At 42.4% G+C, this 20,020-nt stretch overlaps 1 long non-coding RNA gene across 1 annotated transcript; it reads right to left on the reverse strand.

Annotated features, from left to right (window-relative positions):
* Positions 1 to 1,554: 1,554 nt before the first annotated feature.
* LOC121108501 lies at positions 1,555 to 18,719 on the reverse strand. The gene is made up of 3 exons (XR_005843041.2): positions 18,300 to 18,719; positions 8,044 to 8,092; positions 1,555 to 5,643 (listed from the first exon to the last, which is right to left on the reverse strand). It is a non-coding gene; the product is annotated as an uncharacterized LOC121108501 (long non-coding RNA).
* Between the last annotated feature and the right edge of the window lie 1,301 nt (positions 18,720 to 20,020).

Consider the following 20,020-nt stretch of genomic DNA (forward strand, 5'->3'; position numbering starts at 1 on the left):
GCAGACAATGAGAGATGAGAAAAAACCTCCAGTTAACAGCTAAAGTCAACAACAAAACACCATGCAGGAGATCTTCAGTCTCAAAAGAACACAGAAGGTGTGGCATTTTCCCAGCCAGCTGGGTGTTCAGCTTTTATAGAGATAATTTGTGGGTTCAGCCTTTGGGCTGAAGAGCGGTTGTTCCTCAGAGCTGATTTGGTTCAACAGATATCCCTGTGCTCACTTCCAAAGATATTCCAGGGTTCACCTTAATGCTTTCTCCTAGCGGAGGACAGTAGTTACAGCCTTACTGGATTTAGGCAGTTAAGAGGGGAGTCACCCCTCTGAAAAAAGAAAACTTCAAAGATCTCATCAAATCAATGTTGTAAGAAGTAACTGGTGAAGATGTGAGCATTTTCAAGCTACGTGATATATTTCAGCACTTCAACACTTGTAGGGTGGTTTTCCTTCTTCTTCTTCTTCTCCTTCTTTTTTAACAAATAAATACAGCCCCTCCCTGGCTTTCACTAACATTGCTGAAGTATTCTGTTCACCTCAACAAATTGCTGTGAGTTGATGCCTTTGACAATGGATTTCATCTCTTGCAGGAGCCATTAACATCAGAGGATGGATTTTCTGCATGTCCTGACAGACTGCTGACCACCTTGCTCTGCTGCACAGTCACACACTGCAGTAACATTTATAGGCAGACAGGTACTGCTCTGTGTTGTGAGACATCTCAAAGGCCATGTCTTCACCTGGTAGAAGCATATGCTGGCCTACCCCATATTTTTGTTGGCACGAACACTTCTCAGGGAATGAAAGTGAATTCAATTTTTTTTTTTTTTAATCACTGCTTAGGCCTGTTTCAGTTAAAATGTGGTTTCAGTGGGAATTTCCACTCTTTCTGGACTGCAGGGCACAGATTTCTTCAATGTAGAATCATAGAATGGCTTGGGTTGGAAGGGACCTCAGGGATCATGAAGCTCCAACCCCACTGCTGCATGCAGGGCCACCAACCTCCATATGTAATACTAGACCAGGCTGCCCAGGGCCCCATCCAACCTGGCCTTGAACACCTCCAGGGACGGGGCATCCACAACCTCTCTGAGCAGCCCGTTCCAGCACCTCACCACTCTCATAGTAAAGAACTTCCCCCTGATATCCAACCTAAATCTTCCCTCCTTCAGCTTAAAACCATTTCCCCTTGTCCTGACATTATCTACCCCTGTAAAGAGTTGATTCACCTCCTGTTTATAGGCTCCCTTTAGGTACTGGAAGCTATGAGGTCACCTCACAGCCTTCTCTTCTCCAGGTTGAACAAGCCCAGCTCCCTCAGCCTGTCTTTGTAGGAGAGATGCTCCAGCCCTCTGATCATCTTTGTGGCCCTCCTCTGGACCCTCTCCAACAGCTCCCCGTCTTTCTTGTACTGGGGGCCCCAGACCTGGATGCAGTACTCCAGATGGGGCCTCACAAGGGCAGAGTAGAGAGGGACAATCACCTCCTTGCCCCTGCTGGCCACCCCTCTCATGATGGAGCCCAGGATACCATTTGCTTTCTGAGCTGCAGGAGCACACTGCTGGCTCATGTCCAATTTTTCATCCACCAGGACCCCCAGATGTTTCTCTGCAGAACTGTTCTCAAGGACTGCTCCTTCCAGGCTGTATATATGACTGGGATTCCTCCGGCCCAAGGGCAAAACCTTGCACTTTGCTGTGCTGAACTTCATTAGATTCATCTGGGCCCACCTTTCAAGTCTGCTGAGGTCCCTCTGAATGGCATCTCTTCCTTCCATTGTGTCAACCGCACCACTCAGCTTGGTGTCATCAGCATACTTGCTTTAGAACACATCAGAATATCATCAGAGATATTTTTTCTTCTGGTCTTCCCACAAAGCACAGTGAAGGCTCTGGAGGGCACTTATTTGTTAAAACATCACATTGGGGTATCTGTGCTCAGCATGACCATGCATCAGACTGCTTTTTCTGCCTGCTGCATGGTTCAGGTTAACTCATTTTACATGAGAGCACAGCTCCTAACTGCCCACATATGTCGCTACAACAGCATGGAGAGCGGCACAACATTTTCCTGACTTCCTTGGAAAAGGCAGTAGAAACACATGGTGTGCACTGGCATACCACTGCTGCATGTAGCACAACCCTATATGTCACAAATGGAAGAAACCTGAGCCTGGACAGTATGGATGTAGCCAAAGAGCATCCATTCAGCTAAGACTTCAAGTCCACATCGGGTAATAAATATGACAGTAGCATCTAGAGGCTCAGATATAATTTTCTGGGCTCCTGTAATCAACCTATGGAGTCAGAGAAACAAGGAGACAACCAACAGAGATTTAGAACTCTGGATTCCTCTCCCAGAGGCAGAATTCTCACTTCCTCTGCACACTTTGGGAAGGGTTTGGCCTTGAGGAAGGCTGTCAGCTCTTTTGCAAGCAAGCAGTGAGACTTCTTGCTACCATAAATGAAGGAGAAAGGCCTTTATTTGTGCTCTCTTGCATGCACAGACAGAGATTCAGTGGTTCCCAGTGCTAGAGCTTATCTGACAACTAAAACCAACTAACAAATTCACTTTCAACTTGATTTAGAATAAACACATTAATGTCTCCTATCCCAAAATTAGCCTTTCTTCCCCTTAAACTACATAAATCCCTTTGTATAAATAATTAAGCACTCACTGGGCCAGGAAGAGGAATGGGAAGTGCAAACCAGTGATTCCCCAGCCTTCTGGTTAGCTTGCTCATCTGGATGTCGGCAAGTCAGGTCCAAACCTCTTCTCCAATAACTAGTTAATTATTCATACAAGAAGAACAGCTTCTACAAGAGAGACTGGTAGTCGGTCTGCTCTCTTGAGGGGTGGGAGAGCTGAGTTCAATCCTCACTCTAAACCAAGGTGAGGGAAGTTCTGAGAATGATCTGATACTTTGCAGGCCTGCACTAACAATCTGGCTGTTGAGTGAAGCAAACGCCTACTATTTGACTGCTCGCCTACCATGGAAACTCATATATCAAGGATGAGAATTTTTTGTTAAATAAGTTGCCCATCAAGCAAACAATCCCAATTTCCTTCACAGTGCAAGGGGAACGAAAGCATTTCTGAATGCAATTCACCTCTTTAATTAATTTTTAAAAAGTGAGATAACTTCTTCTCATAAGCTTTATTTGACCATAAAGGGGTGTAGATCTCCAGCTGGGACACAAATCTATGTTTGGGAGGTACCCAAGGTCAGCTGAAAGGAAGCCCATTTGAGTTTCCATGAAGCATCTAGCATCATGGTGCAGCAGTCATGAAGCACTGAGTGCCCTGGTACACAGAACTGAATGCCCTGGTGCACAGCACTGAGCCACAGCAGAGCTCCTCTGGGTCCATGAGGGCCCTGGCCCTGCTAAGTAGCACAAGCTCTCTGTGCAGGGGTCTCTCCATTAGCCATGTGGAATTACGTCTTCCTTTTTTCTCACTTTGCTCAGTCGTTTGGTTTTCTAACTGTGCTTGAAATGCATATTGCAATAGCTGCACCTAGAACTAGAAAATATTGTGAGACTGCAAATAAGCTGTATAACTGAGGAGTACGTGTAGGTTTTGTTTTTAATTAGCTCATAAATTCAAAACACTGGGAGATGCTAATTTATATGGCGATGTCAGTTAGTGGAAGAGCATAGTCCCTCCTCGATGCTTGTACTAAAATCTCCCATAGAATAAATGAGTGATAGTGTGCACGTCCCACTGACATTAACAGGGATCTGATCCACCCAATATGCTTGTGACAGCTCTCTCAGTGAGATGAGCTCAATGCCCTCCAGATGGGGAAGCCACAAGTGAGTAGAACTGATTTTTTTTCTAGGTTGTTTTCAAATTAAACAAGTAATAAAGTTGCATGACTCCGCAGCCTGGCTCTGCAGCCTGCATCGTATTTTTAAATGTGGTATTAAAATGTCACTGTCATCTCACAGCAGATGGGGCAGGGGTTTCTCCTCGCAGTAAAGTCTCCTAGGGAAGCACGCTAGGGAGAACATTTTGGCAGGAAGGCTCCCGTGTGGTAATGTCATCCAAATGTGGAGGTACTGCAGGGTGGGAACCACTGGAAATGCTCGAGTCTCACCAGCTTCCATATGGATATAGGGCCCAGGTCAGAAACCACACAGGGCTCTGGGTGCTTCCTTTGCCTAACCTCTGAGAGAGTGTGCAGATGTAGCTGGAGCAGTTAAAGGGTAGTGGTTAAGGAGCAGAGAGGCATCCAAAATGATACAAGTACTTAAATCAAGAATATAATCCAGAAAATCCACACTGTAATAGCTGCGAAGCTTCTCTGGGCTTTGAGTAATTGTGTACCAACTTACTTATCCCCAGACGCCCATGCTTTAGTTGCCAGTGTACACTAGCAGCTACACAGACTGTATACTTCTACAGCAGAGGTTAAAGTTGGTTTCCGATATTTCTTGTGCACTAGAGTGTATGAGATGGGCCTCTCTCTTCACAGGCTGCACACCAGCATCTGAACAGACTTGTAGGCTATCAAGTGCTGGCAGGTAGTAGCTTTGGTGTCTGTGCTTTGAAGACAAGGCAGTTGACTCAGTTGGGCAGCCAAGGGCTCTGAATCCCAAGTAATCCAAGTGCCACATTCCAGAGTGGAGCAGAAGCATACATGCAGCGATGCTCCACACTTGGTTTTGGTGACCACCTCGTGAGGACCTCCTCCGCGTGTGTCGCTGTGGCTCAGCTTCCTGAGACACCTTACTCTTTCCAGACACTAAGCTGATGTTTTCACTGCTGGCTCAGGAATCAACAGGTGAAGGAACCTCCTTGTCTTGACTTTGGTGATTTCTTTTCAGCTGTGTGATCCATGTGAATACAGCTTGTGCTTTGGATCATACATGCAGAGTGCCCTTCTTCCTTTACTAGCATAGAAAGGGTTTTTACAGCAACTTTCTATTCCTTCTTTTTGTATATATACTTTTTTTTCCTTCAGAAACTTTACTGACAGTAGAAATGCACGTGCAGATGCATTCAGGAAACATTTTTCAACTTTCCTGAACCTACAGATATGAACACTCCAACATATTTTTGTGTCAAAAATAGTTAACATGAATATGAACAATACAAATGCAGGAGAAGTGTACTTGATGTACAGAACCAGTATACATCTCTTTTCCTATCTGAAACTGAACACATTCAATTAACAGTTTAATAACAGGGCAGTTCTATTTCTCTTCCACATCATGTGATTTTTATCTTAGATTTGAACAATACACATGCATGGTTTTTCTATTTTTTAATAGCTACCATTTTGCTCATCCATTTTACCAGTTGTATACCTTCATTTAGGGTTGCGCATCTCCACATGGCTGATAACATATATATTTTTTCTTATTGAATAGAATTGCCATTCAGTGATGGCAATTCCATTCATTTCAAATCAGACCTGGTTTTCAGGTGGTGATCTTCAAGGTATCAGTTGTATTAAGAAGCATTCCTGCACATGTGAAGTGTAGTCTTTAGTAAAATATATGAACTTGGATTCATACATGGCATGTCATTACTGTTAGACTGCATTGTTTGAAGCTCTTCATCCCATTTCCTGCCTCTAAAATGAAGGGAAGGAGCTCCGTGTAGTTCCCAGCTGTGCTCTGGAGGTGCTGTCTGCGGGACCTATATTTGATCAAATCTGTTAGTGCATGTCACTCCAAAACACCTGCCCACAAGTACCACTGTACCAGTTTGCCAGAAAGATTTCTCTTGTAAATTCATCCTGCTGTTACTCTTAAAGCTCACTATGCTATAGGCTAAGCCACATGGCTGAAGCAGCGCTTGTACACAGCGCTTAACATTTGCAGATGTTAGGGAAGGCAAACCCACCAAAAAAGATGTTGCCCTCACCATCCACTTGCTGTAGAGGGGAGTGGTTCTAACATTACATATACCTTTTTGTTTGATGATTTCTTTTCTGGAAGCAGGATCATGAGAAAAATGCCTTCTTGTAACATCTATATTACTTATTCTTCTATGCACAAAACCTTCTTTGGTTTGTTTCATTTTGTTTATGTCCATACTTGACCTTGTGTGAATAATCTGTTATTTCAGCTGTTTCTGTCTCCTAGGCTTTCTCTGCATGTTAGCTGATCAATAACACAGTCCAGTTATATGACAATATAAGCTTGGTAGCTTCATCGTTACTAACTCGTCATTTCACAGTATTTGAGAAGTTCATCTGTAAGTATGCCAAACTTTCACATAAATGTTCCTCGTTCTGATTTCACTTTTATTGCCAGTTGATGTAATAAGAAACATTACATATCTCCGAGGTACCTATTGCTTTTAAAAAGTGTTTAAGACTTTACAGTCAAAAAACATCCTTTGCCATATGTTATAAATTCAGTGTGGCACCCTGATTACTTTCCCTCCTTTATCTATTTCATATAGTTTTCCATGCATCTCTGGAAAACCTCAATTTTTTCACAAATAACCCATGTATACACATTTCATCTGGGAATGAAGTATTGCTCACAGCCATGCCTGAAGTCATTCAAACAGCCACAGCAAAGAAGCTTAGCAGTGAAATTAATTTCACTTCTGGCGCCACGCTATGAGACACACTCAAAAATATATTTGCAAGAAATAATAGCAGCTTTATTGAATCTCCCATGTAATGAGCAATTCTGCATATGCTCATAGATGGTGCCATTTATGATAATAATTAATTAAGCATATACAGAGTCTATACCAGTGCAGATATCTGGAACTCACAGGCTACCGCTTCTTCCTTGATTAGGAATGAGTAGCTTCTGGCTACTTGCTCAGATTATTGAGAAAGGATAGAGGTCAAACAAACCCCCCAGAATCAAATCTCTTTTGGTCCAGTTTGATGCCATTCACAGTGGTTCAGGGAAAATCTCATGTGTGCAATAAAACATACTCAGGAGCATGCTGTCCTGCACTGTGGGTAAGCCCTAGGAATGTCTGCTTGACCCGCTACCTCTGTGTGTCCTACGTGCCTGTGTGACATTGCCATGATAGGAGAAGCAGAAAGCCTCTTGCCACATAGGCCACAGCATTTGTCAGGGAACTCACATGGTGAGGACACAGAGAATGAGTTGGGAATGCTTCCTGAGTTTTCTAGGCTGTTCAGTTCAGATAAGATAAGGCAAAGCCAGCAAGATCTGAAGCTAAACAAGAAGAGAGGCATAACTTCTGCTTTTCATACCTTCCTTCTCTTCATCTTCATCACTGGAGCCTACAGATTTGAGCTATTATAAATAAAATATTATTCTCTACTGTGGGCACAATTTTCAGGCAAATACATTATTGTTTTTGTATGGTAGAGAGTACTAGCAGCAAGCCAAGTTGAAGATGTCTGATATGTGCCTAGAGCTCTGCTCATTTTGCTTGTCCACTCATACGCACACACACCTCAAAGAACACTCAAAATCAGTCTGGCAGTAAATAAAAACAAGAGAACCACCTACACCACAGGAACAATAGTATCTTTCAGTGCAGAACACATTAGTGGTGACTCAATCTCCAGACACAGAGATCATGTAGTGACTTCTACCTATGTGGAGATGTGAGTATAGCTGAATGAATGGAAACAGCACAGAGCACTGTGCCTGAGCAGACAGCACAAGGCATCTTACAAGTAATTACGCTATTTTCCTAATACTTGAATTATGTGAAAAGAACATCAGACTAAAAAAATCAAATGTTCAAAAACTTCAAAGAGATACAAAATCATTAAAGTTGGAAAAGACCTCCAAGATCATTTAGTTCAATTGTCAACCTATCACTACCATGATCTCTGAATCATGTCCCTAACTACCACAGCTACAGGTTTTTTGAGGCTCTCGTGCAGAATTTAGAACAATTGCTTACGATGCAGTCATTAACTCCATGCTTGACACTTTTTGACACAGATGGCTATGGTCCTGAGAAATACTTAGATGAAGGAAGATTTGACCACAGTGACCAAAACATACATCTCAGAAAGGTAACTAAAAAATAAGATATTATTCATTTACTTTTAGAGTACTACTCTGTTATTGGACTATTACTCACCTATTGTCAGCTTGTCATTAGAGATGCTGAAGCGAGATGACAAGGTTGCCTGCAAGCAATCAAAAAATGGAAATCAGTTTGCTTAATATTTTCTATCATCTTCATTCAACATGAAGGGATCTGAATTCATTTTACACTAAACCTTCCTCTTCAGAAATTTCTTCAGATTTGAAAATGAAACACTGACATTTTGTGCAGATAACTTAGCGGGCCTTTAATGCATATAGAAAATAAAGGTTTTGTGTATCCTCTGCAGACATTTGTCACAACAGACATTTCTGATTCATTGGAAATGATGGTGTGAAAAAATAAGGGCCATGCTATTTTAATGCTATCTAACTGTGTATATTGGACTACTAGGATCTAATTGTGTCCTACCAATACTTGAATGGAGAGTATATACAGGATGGGGAAAGACTGTTTATGAGGGTGGATAGTAACAGGACAAAGGGGAATGGTTTTAAACTAAGACAGGGGAGATTTAGGTTAGATATGGGGTGAGAGTTTTTCACACAGAGGGTGGTGACGCACTGGAACGGGTTGCCCAAGGAGGTTGTGGATGCCCCATCCCTGGAGGCATTCAAGGCCAGGCTGGATGTGACTCCGGGCAGCCTGGTCTGGTGGTTGGGGACCCTGCCCATAGCAGGGGGGTTGAAACTAGATGATCATTGTGGTCCTTTTCAACCCAGACCATTCTATGATTCTACGATTTCAGGTCTGGTCCAGCATCAGTCTGGAAAAATATAAAATGGTGCAAGGAGAGAGGCAGTGATCTGAAGCACTAACAGATAGACAGAACAAATTTTCTTTGTGGCAGACCTCTTTAAAACTACTACTCACAAAGACAAATATTGGACCAAATGGGCCTTGTATGGCTAACACTCATGTGCTTCAGCAACTGCCTTTTCATATAAAGCATTTCCACACATGGACCTCTCTTCATACATCTGTGTTTTTAATACCTTGCCATTTGCACTCATGTTGCTTAGGGCAAAACTCTGCTTTTGATTACACAAGTAGAAAGCAGTAGGTCTTCTCTATATTAATATTAGTATAGCAAAGGGTAAAATCTGGTGTAAAATTCTGAAACTGATTTCACATGTATTTTTACTGATGTGTCAGCAAAGTATTGCAAATATCTGTCAGCATTCAGGTAGGGAGTATTTTCAAAATTCCAGTGGAGAGAACAAGTATACAAAGTCTGTTCTGAAAGCAGTTGTTTCCAGTGCTGTAACCAATTTCATGGCTGATAACACACACATCCTACCAGCAGATAAGCAAAATATGCTGGTGTGATTAACTAAATTCGGACCTACTGCATAGTGAAGAAGTTGCTCTTTTCCCTTCTCTTACCTTTAGAGCTACTCAGCTATCCTCCTCCCATTGGATTTAACAAGTTTTTCATGAGCTTATTGTGAGCAGCTCTTGTCTGCAATTATGCCTTTCATATCACAGGATTTCATAGCTGATGTCTGAAGATCCAACAGGACACTGTGCAAGCATTTTGAACAAATCATAGTACACCTGTGTTCTTAATCTAGTCATCCTTAAGTGGGGCCAACTTTAACACAGTTTCAGCTCCCTGGCTCACAAAAAAGCAAGTTTCCAACACCATTCTGGTGATAAGTTGCTTCAGTCACTTCTGATGTAATGCAGAAGTAGCATTTATGAGCATTTCCCAGGATCTTCTCTAGCTTCCTCTTGAAGAATTTCAAGAACATCACATGCAATATTTAAGTTTAATGTAAAAGTACGTAAAATTTTTGCCTAGAAAAAATGTGTTCAATATCTTGCCCTGTTCTGTTCTGTTAATTTGAGTAAAACTCCATCAGATCATGCAAAACTAAAACATCAGCAAAACCATGATGTACACTAGAAGTGAAAATAAGAACGTAAATAGCTTTATGAATCCAATCTAAGAAGACCTGACAGAGAAAGGGAGGAGCTTTATCTGCATTTTTAATCTAGTTTAAGACAATGACTTCAGAAATTCTTGGTTTCATGTCATCTCCACTTGGGCATTTTCCACGAAACTCCCATGGAAAAAATAACCAAATAAAAAAGATCGTAAAACGTATGCTACATCCCACCTCTTATATTTCTTTGGTCAGTGAGAGTGGTAAATGATATTAAGAGAGCTTGCAAATAATGCCATTCTCTAACAGGGCTCAAATGGCCAGCTCTCCACAGAGGAAAGCATATCATATTTGTACTAATTTCTGTTGGTTTAAGCAATGGTCTTTTAAGATTGCATCTTGGAAAGAGTGCAAGCAATGCTCTGACAACTGATTATTAGTTAATTATTTCTAACATACAATCAGCTGTGCCAAACAACTACTTCACGGCTGATAATGCTGTTCTGGTCCTGGAGGTTAAAATGTACCATGACAGTAAAAGTGCCTGTTAGCAGCATTGTCCAGGATTTAGTTTTACCACTAGTCCTGTTTGCTCATCTGTGACCAGTGAAATTCTCTAGCAAAGATTCCCCAGCACAGTTTTCATATCCCTAAGTTGTTACTGCTGGCCTACTCTATGAAAATCACTACATTTCTGGAACACTTGTCTCACACATACCAGTGAGTTCCCTGTTGATGCCATGCACCACAGAGATACACTGCTAAACAAGGAAAGGGGAAACAAAGAAATAGCCCATATAAATGATCTGATAGAACATGTTTCAGTTATCAGCTCACAAACAGTACTGAGAACTGTCTGTCAGACAAGAAGTATATTAGAGATAACAGGTAATTGATCTTTTCATTACGTGGCACGTGGAAGGAATTGGGACAACACTTCAATTTGTATACAAAAATACCTTGCTTTTCTGTAAATGTTTTTCCTGAACAAGTAGTAGGACACTGACTATATGAAATGCCTTTGATCAGTGCTCAGTATGTTATTGAGCAAAACAAAGTGAGTCACATCTGTTTAGAAGAGTTTGGGGCAGAAAGGTATGTGCGCTAAGACAAGCCGAAACAGGAGAAGGACACCAGAGAGGCAGAACAGCAGACAAGAATTCAATCCAGCTCTGGCTGCACCATCTGGAGAACTCCTTCCATCCTTTAAAAATTATAATCCCAGCTTCAGTTAGCATAAATGATCACAGTCTTATTCTAATCAAAGATAGCACCTCTCAGCAACATAAACCCATTTTCTGCAGGATTTTTGGGCAACTTACTTTTGGGTGGACATGGGTACCCAAGTTACCTTTGTACAAGACTGCTTCTCAGCACAGTTCAAGAGAATTGGTTTAAGTGCAACTCAGAACTTTTCCCACCCACACACCAAATCCATTTAAAATTGAGACTAACAAGTTCACAGTCCAGAGATGTATTTGCCTGTTTCAATACACAGTGTTATCATCCCTGTTCTGTGCTATCTCAAGAAACATGGCAATATGTACTGAAAAGATCAAAAACTGCTACCACTGCACAGGTTGCAAAGCATGAAAAGGAAGGATAAGTGCAATTTTAGTAAAACTCAGTATAAGCAACACTCAGATTGTTATTTTTTAAATCTACAGTGTATTTACTTTTCCTTCTTTTATCATGAGTTCTAAACAATTTTAGAAAGTGAAAAAATAAGAAGTGGAAAGTCTACTGCCTCCTATTTTCAGGGTGAAGTAAAGTTCACTGTCTATGATTACAGCAAGTATTTCCAGTTAATGTAATCAATGATATAGAGGCTGAGAAATGTATTTGATTCTGGAAGTGAAAGAATGAAACATATAATTAGCTACACCAATAACAGTTTCAGCAGATGGGTAGGAGAGCAGCGCTTCTAATGGGGCTTTTTTTGACCCAGGGGAGGTTGGCAATCACTTTTGCTGGCTGGACACAGTGTTGAGAGCAGCTGGGAATTCAGTCTGTGACAAATGGCTTCATGCAATTTGTTAAACAAGTGCATTTGTGAGCAGCACTTTCGTGGATATTCCCAGGGAAAATTAAATAAATAAATAAAATAAAAAACAAAATTGCAAGGATCTCTAATTGCTGTGAGCCACCTCTCGGTTCTGCCAAAAACATAAAGGTGTGCAAAATATTTATTTAATTCTCACATGATGTACAACACCTGCCGTGTATATCAGCTTAGCTGTTGCCTTCCTCCTCTCTCTTTTTCCATGCTTTTTCCTCCTCTTATTTTTTTTCCAATTACACTCACTTTTAGAGGATTCCTTGTCTTTTTCAGAGATGCACTTCAAAAGTTCCCTATATTTCCTATATCTTGCATCTTTTTGGTATTTGTATCAAATATTTCACGTGGTCAAAGCAAGAGGGCACTCAGAATTTTCAGCTTACATGTTGTAGTGAGACTTTCAATCTTTTTTCCATAGAATGACAAAAAAAATACATTTTTGAAATTCCTTGAGACTCAGAAACGTAAGAATATTTAAATCAAGATCATTTCTAAAGGATGTTTGATATTTCAATATAATTTTTGGACTGTCCTATCACTTTATTTATTTTGCTTTATTTCATGCTTGTCATGTTTACATGATCATATATTCTGTTATATATTCTGTTATATACTAAGTATATACTAAGAGCATCTGCTACTTAAAAAAGATTCAACCATCTTATCCTTAGATCAAAGGTCTCCAGTTCATGCAGTTATAGCAGATTTTGACTACATTTTGATATAAGAGCAAGAAGATATAAGCATCCAGTGCACAGACAGGATAAGCAGGTGATGTGAATATCTTTGAATAGTTTTCCCTAGAACACCAAAAACTAACAGAGCTACATCCATAGCTGAGCATATCTAGAACAATCTGCTTTCTAGGTTCTAATCTACAGCACATGATCACAGCAGCTGATCATAATAGCTTAAAGTTCAACAATTATTTCACAAGATATGCTCGGCCACTTCTAATAAAAACTGTTTCTAAAATGCCAACATCTGCTAAAATAATTCCAGGAGAACTGAGATAAAAGGACAACATTCATCACATTAATTTTTTGTTACTGTTCACGCAGTTAACTATAGTGCATCTTAGAGCTCCCTTGCATGCAGAAACACTTATCAGACAGCGAGGTGAAAGACTAAAAATTTGAACTGAAATAATGCAATTGAGTAAATCATTTCCTATCATCTAACAGGGGAAGTTTTGCTTTGCTAGTCCTATAGATCAAAGGACGCCGGTTTCGCAGTCTTAAAACAATTGTTGCCAGTGCACTTGGGCATTTCTTTCTGGATTACTGACTATTAGAAGTATTTTGTCATCTTGAGGTAAAGAAAACATGGCTTACACAAACTATATAAGCATTTTAGCTAACATTCTATCATAGAGGTATGAACTTTTCTTAGTAACTATAAGCTTTTTCTCAAGTTATACCATTCATTTGTGTTTCAAATGAAAATATCTGAAATACACAATGCACTGAAAGGATGTGCCAAAACTCAGCTGAAGACAAATATGTCATGTGCTATGGCTTCAGCAATGGGAAAAAAGGGTATTTTTCCTCTAGGGCATTCTACAGCTACTATATTCTATTTCGGAAGGTTGACACTTCCCCTTGTCTCAGACAGTGGTCACAGCTGGGGGGTAGACTCAAGCCTGGGCTGGTGCTTTCAAGTAGCACCTTCATTTGTCAGGCTTACTGAGTCTCTACTCCTTATTTCTCTGCAGAGAGTAGAAATTGCTGGGTCTATGAAAGAAAAATAAAAGCTCACATTACGGCCTGTGACAGGTCTCCCAACCTTGAGCTCTAACTTCAGGCCAGGTGTGAGCAGCACCTCATGCTACAAGTGGTATGCCAGGATCTTCAGAAACTGACAGCTAAAAGATTTATATCACACATTTCTGTACTTCTGAAGAGATGGAAAGAGAGCACCTGAGATATGCAATAGGCTGCTTCACTGGGAAATATGTCAAGACTGCATATGAAGCTGCACCCTGAAATGACCTGGCATTTGTAGACCTTTCATCACCTACTGTTTTGTAGCTTACTGGGGATTTAGGGTAGACAAAGCTAGTCACTGATCATGAACCATGAGAGCTGAGCTGCATTTACTCACAGACTTTGTGAGATGCAGACTGATTAGTCTGTAAGAAAGCCATTGGTTTCCAATGTGCCTATTGGTATTTTTGAGGGCTACATTATAACGTAAGAAAGTTTCAAGTCTATGACTTTCTCCCCTGTTTCTGCATAGGTTCTCATCTCCATGGGTAAGTAAGACCTAGTGCAGCTATCATCTTGGTTTCAGAGCCAAGATAATTCCATGTAAAAATGTGTTTCTCTGCGTAGTGAGCTGTGCAAGTCTGCAAGTTCAGCTCCACTTGCTCTCATTCATCCAGCCACTCACTCAGCACTTGCTGTGGCTGTGTTATAAAGCAAAGCATCCCACTCAGGTATGTCATGTGCACATGAAATTCGCAGGATATATTTCAAAGAAGTAGAGCAGAGGGAGACCAAGGACTAATATCAAAATGGAAGCAGAAAGTAAGCATGGACACTAAATGTCAGAATTAAGAAAACCATATCAGTAAATATAGTGCCAATAAAAATAATAATAATAATAAAAAGGAAAATAAAAAGAAATGTCTTATACAGTCTTTTATAGGCATTAAACAAAAGATTCTGTAGAAAGTTTCCATTCTCAAATGGATATAGGAAGCAGAATAGTGAGTCAACCCAAGTTTCTACTTCTGCAAAGTATACCTGATTCTGTACACGTTATTCTCTTTACAGTCAAGATAACCCATGAACAGTGTGCCAGAATTAACTAAATACCCAACATAATGTTGGGTCTTTCAACTACTGAGTGATGTCTGAGCCCAGTAACAACAGCTGTGACTTTCAAATTACCTTTTCCTTGCATGCAAGGACTCGTTGCAATTTTTTCTCTGTGCCTTATGGTACCCACTACAGGTTGGAGCATTTTGGTTTTTGGTCCTCATAAGACAGATAAAAAAGAACAAATGGTCTGCCACAGGAACTCTCTTTGTAAGCATTTCCAGATTTCATTGGATTGAATTTTATTTTATTTTATTTTTTCCAAATTCAATTACAGTGCGTCAAGCTATACAGAAACACAACTATCTTACCTGGTAAAATTGTCCTTGAACAAGTAATAACACTACCAACATTTACGTCTTGATTCAAAAAATAATCTTGTTGCTAAAAAATAAGGTGAGGTGAAAAGCAGAACTGAGTTATTGCTAAAAAAGATTTAACTCTTCCACATGCCAAGACCTGAAGGAAAGTATCTTTCCAATCCCCAAAATCTCAGAAGCTCCATGTGTGTATTAAACACTGGGGGCCTTTCTTTTCTGGTGATGGAGATGATGTCCATCTGCAACCATGGCTGAGAGCTTGCGTGCTGCAGCTAGCTGCTTCTGGGTCTGATAAAGGTGTAGCTGTTACACCACATTTCCACCATATGTTTATTGGATCCAACTGCTGCTTCTCACTGCATATATAAATGTTAAGGTCTTTGGAGCTGAAACCATCTCTTTAATTTTATAAATTGGACATACAGTGTTTTATGTGGCAAACTTTCTAACTGTACAGGACTTACAGGCATTTCTGAAGTAGCAATGACTAATGAAACAGCCTTGGCCCCAGATGCCTTTTCAGGGTTGCCAAATATATATAAAGCCACTTTATTCTATACACTCTAACTCTTGCAGGTTTCTTTCATCCCACATAAGTTATAAAACCCACGGTGCAGCTGTTTGCTTCTGTGTAGAGTATAAACTGCAAGTACTCTCTTCCTGACAAGCTTTGCAACAGTTTGCAGATGATTTGGGTGCTTCACGAAAGCAGAGGTCCTGTACAATGTACAAACTCTACTGAAACCCTGCATACACAGCTTGTGAACTCCCTAGGATCCCTTGCAGAACACTCTATCAAACCAGAACAAGTAAGGCTATTATTATTCTTCCTAACTTTTCCATAACACTCACAGGCCCAGTCAACAGTAAGTACTGAACAAGCCAAAGCATACACTTTGCCATTCCAGTTATTGTTAAGATATAATGTAACAAAAACAAACAAACAAAACCTACCAATTTTCATCCCCAAAACTTATTTTCCAATTACTACCAAACCTCCAACTAACCAATCTCCCAGCAGGAAACTTTCATGATACGATGCAAGCTGAATGACTTTGTAAGAACAGGACCCCCAGAAATTTGGATTCTATATATATATATATATATTTTTACAATTTAATGCCACTTAAAAATTAAAGGTTATTGTTTTGACACTGATAATGCCTGTGAAATTGCTTCCACTTATCTTAATATTTCAATAGTTACTGTTCATGCTTTCAAACAAACAAATAAACAGATAAGTGTTTCTCTTCTGGCAAATATTTATAGGCATTAAAAAAGGCTGATTCAAAGGTGTTGGGGCTGTCTGTAAATTGCATTGGCTCAAGCTTGGATCAGGAGCTGGGAACCTAAAGGCACAGGGGCAGAGCACTCAAAAAACAGTATTTCCTCACTTCAGATACATGCACAACATCATTGGAGGAAAAAAGCCAAACATAATAAAATATCTGTCTGGAAAACTAGCAGCCCAAGTCATGTGATTATCAGCCCCCTGTGATTGCTTCCAAGAGTTTTGAGCCCAGGCCTCCTCCTTCAGCAAGGAACATCTATCTGCTCAGGCAGCTAGCCTTGGTGCCTCACTGGCCCTTGTCTAGGCAAACCAGCTCCTGGCTGGGCTCATCTCTTTTCTCCAAGTCAGTTTCCAGGTGCTCTCCTATAAAGTAGACGAAGAGAAAAAATACAGGGGCCAGGCACGGAGACCTGCACAGGAGTTCCGGCTCTGCAATGCTATTCTTTGTGGATTCAGTGCAAGAAATTCCTGAACAATAGCTTTCCTCAAACTCCGATTTCCCTCTGCTTGTCCACTGCCTGCTACCAGCTTCCCCCCTGCCCCCCATCCTCCTTTGCTGCAGTTTACCTATTGCCATATGGCTGCTGCTTCCACTGCCCCTCCATTACCACTGCACCTACGGTACTGGAGAGGCTGGTCTCACTATTGGCAACTTGAGCAGACCTTTTGTATACACATCTTCTGGAAGTTGATATCAATGTGCTATTTCTGTCAACATCAAACCAGAATGTTATTTTAATAAGAATGTCCTTAAGTCCTCTGTAATAATCATGTAAAAAATGGTCTGGCCCAAACACCTCTCCTTGCCTGCCAACAGATTCTAGTACAGAGCTGAATGTTCTTTTTCCAGCTCAATGGCTTTCCGCAGTGTGTGCTTCATTCTTGTAGGCATTCTCCTTGAAGTGTATGATCCGTCCAACAAAATGCTTATCTCCTCCTCAATTACTGCTATTTTTTTCTTCTGTTTGGCCTTGGCCTTCCGTAGTGAAAATCAGAAATACATCCATTATCCCCAAACTTAACAAGCACTCTTTCATTTATGAACTACAGGGTGGATCAGTGCAGAAAAGACTCCCTGGTCAGAAGCAGACAGCTTTTGCTTTGGCTCTCAGGCTATTCCAAACTCTCTGCTTTCAGACAGTGGGAGAGAAAATTTTCAGCCAAACGTGATTCGAATTTCACAATTACGATGACTCTTTAACAGGATGTGTAATTCCAGAATCCAGGACACAAACTGTGGGGAGATGGTGAACAAGTAAATTCAAAGAACAAGTGGCTCCTGGTTAAAGCAATCTCATCGAGGCTTCTGCAAATCTGAAGCATTACCTAGATTTTCTTAGATATACAGCTATTCATGGCTGAAAGATCCACATAGCCTCTAGTTTTCCTGTGAATTTCCTTTCTTTTACATTTTTTTTTTTTTTTTTTTAATGAGAGAGAATTATTGATTAAATAACATTGAAGATCCTTGCACTGCTATGGCAACCCAGCAAAAAGGAGACTGCAGTAGAACGGGATTTATCCTGCGCCGGCCTGAGTATTTATGTAGTTATCCTCTGTGGGATTAGGAACATTTTCCTCTGGCTTCCCTGTCGCTCTCCGTCCGGCATTGCTCCTCACCCTGCCTGCATGCATGTGTATCTCTGAGAGGATTTTGTTTTCCTTCTCCCACCCCTGCCAGTAATTACCAACGCATAGTACCAGGGAATGAAGAAGGAGAGAACGCTGTAAAGAGGCCTACCACCAATTCAATGGTGCTTTGATTTAACAGCTCCAAGCCCTTTGAAAACATTTTGCCAAGAAAAGCTTGCCATCAACACGTATAATCTCTTATCAGGGGCCATTGAAAGCCTGGGCTCCGAGGTTAATTCTCCCATCGCAACGAGTTTCAATCAGTTCAAAACTCACATCGAGATGAAAGTCGCGGAGCCTTCTCGCCCGGTTTGTCCCGCAAAACCCACTGAGATCAACCGACTGGGGAGGATTAGGGCATGCTCATCTGTTGGCTCTCCAGCGGGACGGGCAGGCTCAAAAGAAAAACAATAATTAGGGATAATTGCTTGTGTCCAAACACAGGCATTAAAGCCCCTTTTCCCCTTTGGTACTTTGTGAGCTGGAATGAAAAAGACACCCCCTGTTTTGACAGCTGGGCAGGCGAGCAGAACTGGTGACAGATGAAGTGAGACGTCCCCAGACATGCACGGCGCAGCGGGGCGGGCGACCGGGGCCACCTCACACCGCCCCTCCGCGGGCGGGGCCACCGCGCCGCCCTGAAATGGCCGCGCCGCCCCGAGATGGCCGCGCCGCCCCAAGATGGCCGCGCCCTCCACAGGGCTCCGCCCCGGCGGGCATCGCTCCGTCGGGAGGAACGTGCGCCGGGGTGGGCGCGCGAGGCGAGGCGACACGACGCGACACGACAGCCCCGCGGCGGGCCGGCCGCCCCATAAAGGGCCCTGTGCCTGTGCTGGCTTCGCCTCGCCTACGGCACGCCGGCGCTGGCGCCCTGGGGGCCGTGTGGGTGCCCACCCCGGGGGCCGTGTGGGTGTCCGCCCGGCAGCAGCGCGGGGCGTTCCGGCCGCAGGCTCCACGCCGCCGGGTAGCGGGCTCCCGTCTGCAGGCGCTGGGTCTCGTGTAGGCTTAACCGGCAAATGCAGATCAGATGGGGAGGGCTGAGCGCTTCAAAACAACTGACTAAAATTACACTCTTGAGCTGTAATGTATACAACGGCATGAGTGATTAATTAGGGGAACCCACATCCGACAAGAAAGATTTTTGAAAGGATTCTTGGAAAACACTGCGAGTGCAGCTGGGATCCAGATTAATGTACTTATCTAATAAAGCCCTTCCCGTCGCCTCCCGTCCCTCGCCCGGTCCCGTCACAGCAGTGCCCAGCCGGCTCTCGCTGCGCCCTTCCGACTAAAGCCGGTGTCTGTGCCGCTGGGCAGAGCCGTCCGTGCGCGGCGTCGGGCGATCGGAGAGCACACAGCCGCTCCGTGCGGGAGGCAGAGCGGGGGCACCGTCGCTGCTCCGGAGCTGCGTGCCCAGACGGATGGACGCGGCACCGCGCTGCCAGCCGTACGCGGGCGCTGCAGCACCATCGCCGCTGCGGGACTGCCGCCCCGTAACGCAAAGCAGGGCGTGTCGGTGGGCTTTCTGGGCGAGGCGGTGCGGTATTAATGCAGACTGGACCGTAATTCAGGTTAAGTTCAAGAGAGATAAAACGAGGAACCGGGAAAGGTCACACATCTAATTCCAGCTGAGCAGATCCCGCTGGTAGAGCTTGCCTCGGTAAAAAAAATGTGACGTTTCTGCAACCCCAGACACTGAGGAGCCTGACGACTTGAGAGCGCAGCAAGGAATAAAACGGATTGCAGGATTTTAATCTCCCAATCTTATTTTACAGTATTACGCCGATCTTACAAACGATAGCAGCTCTCTTTCTGTTTATCCTGGACTGCTTCGGCAGCTTAACCCATACAGACGGTCCATGACCGCCATAAATGTTTTTAAATAAAGAAATGCGCTAGGGAAATAAAAATGATGATGATAGTAATAACGATTATAACAAACAACGCTTCTATTTCTGTAGCTCGCAAGCACGCAGCGCACGAGCCGCCCGCGGCAGCGC

Source organism: Gallus gallus, chromosome Z, assembly GCF_016699485.2.
Source record: "Gallus gallus isolate bGalGal1 chromosome Z, bGalGal1.mat.broiler.GRCg7b, whole genome shotgun sequence".
NCBI lineage: Eukaryota > Metazoa > Chordata > Aves > Galliformes > Phasianidae > Gallus > Gallus gallus.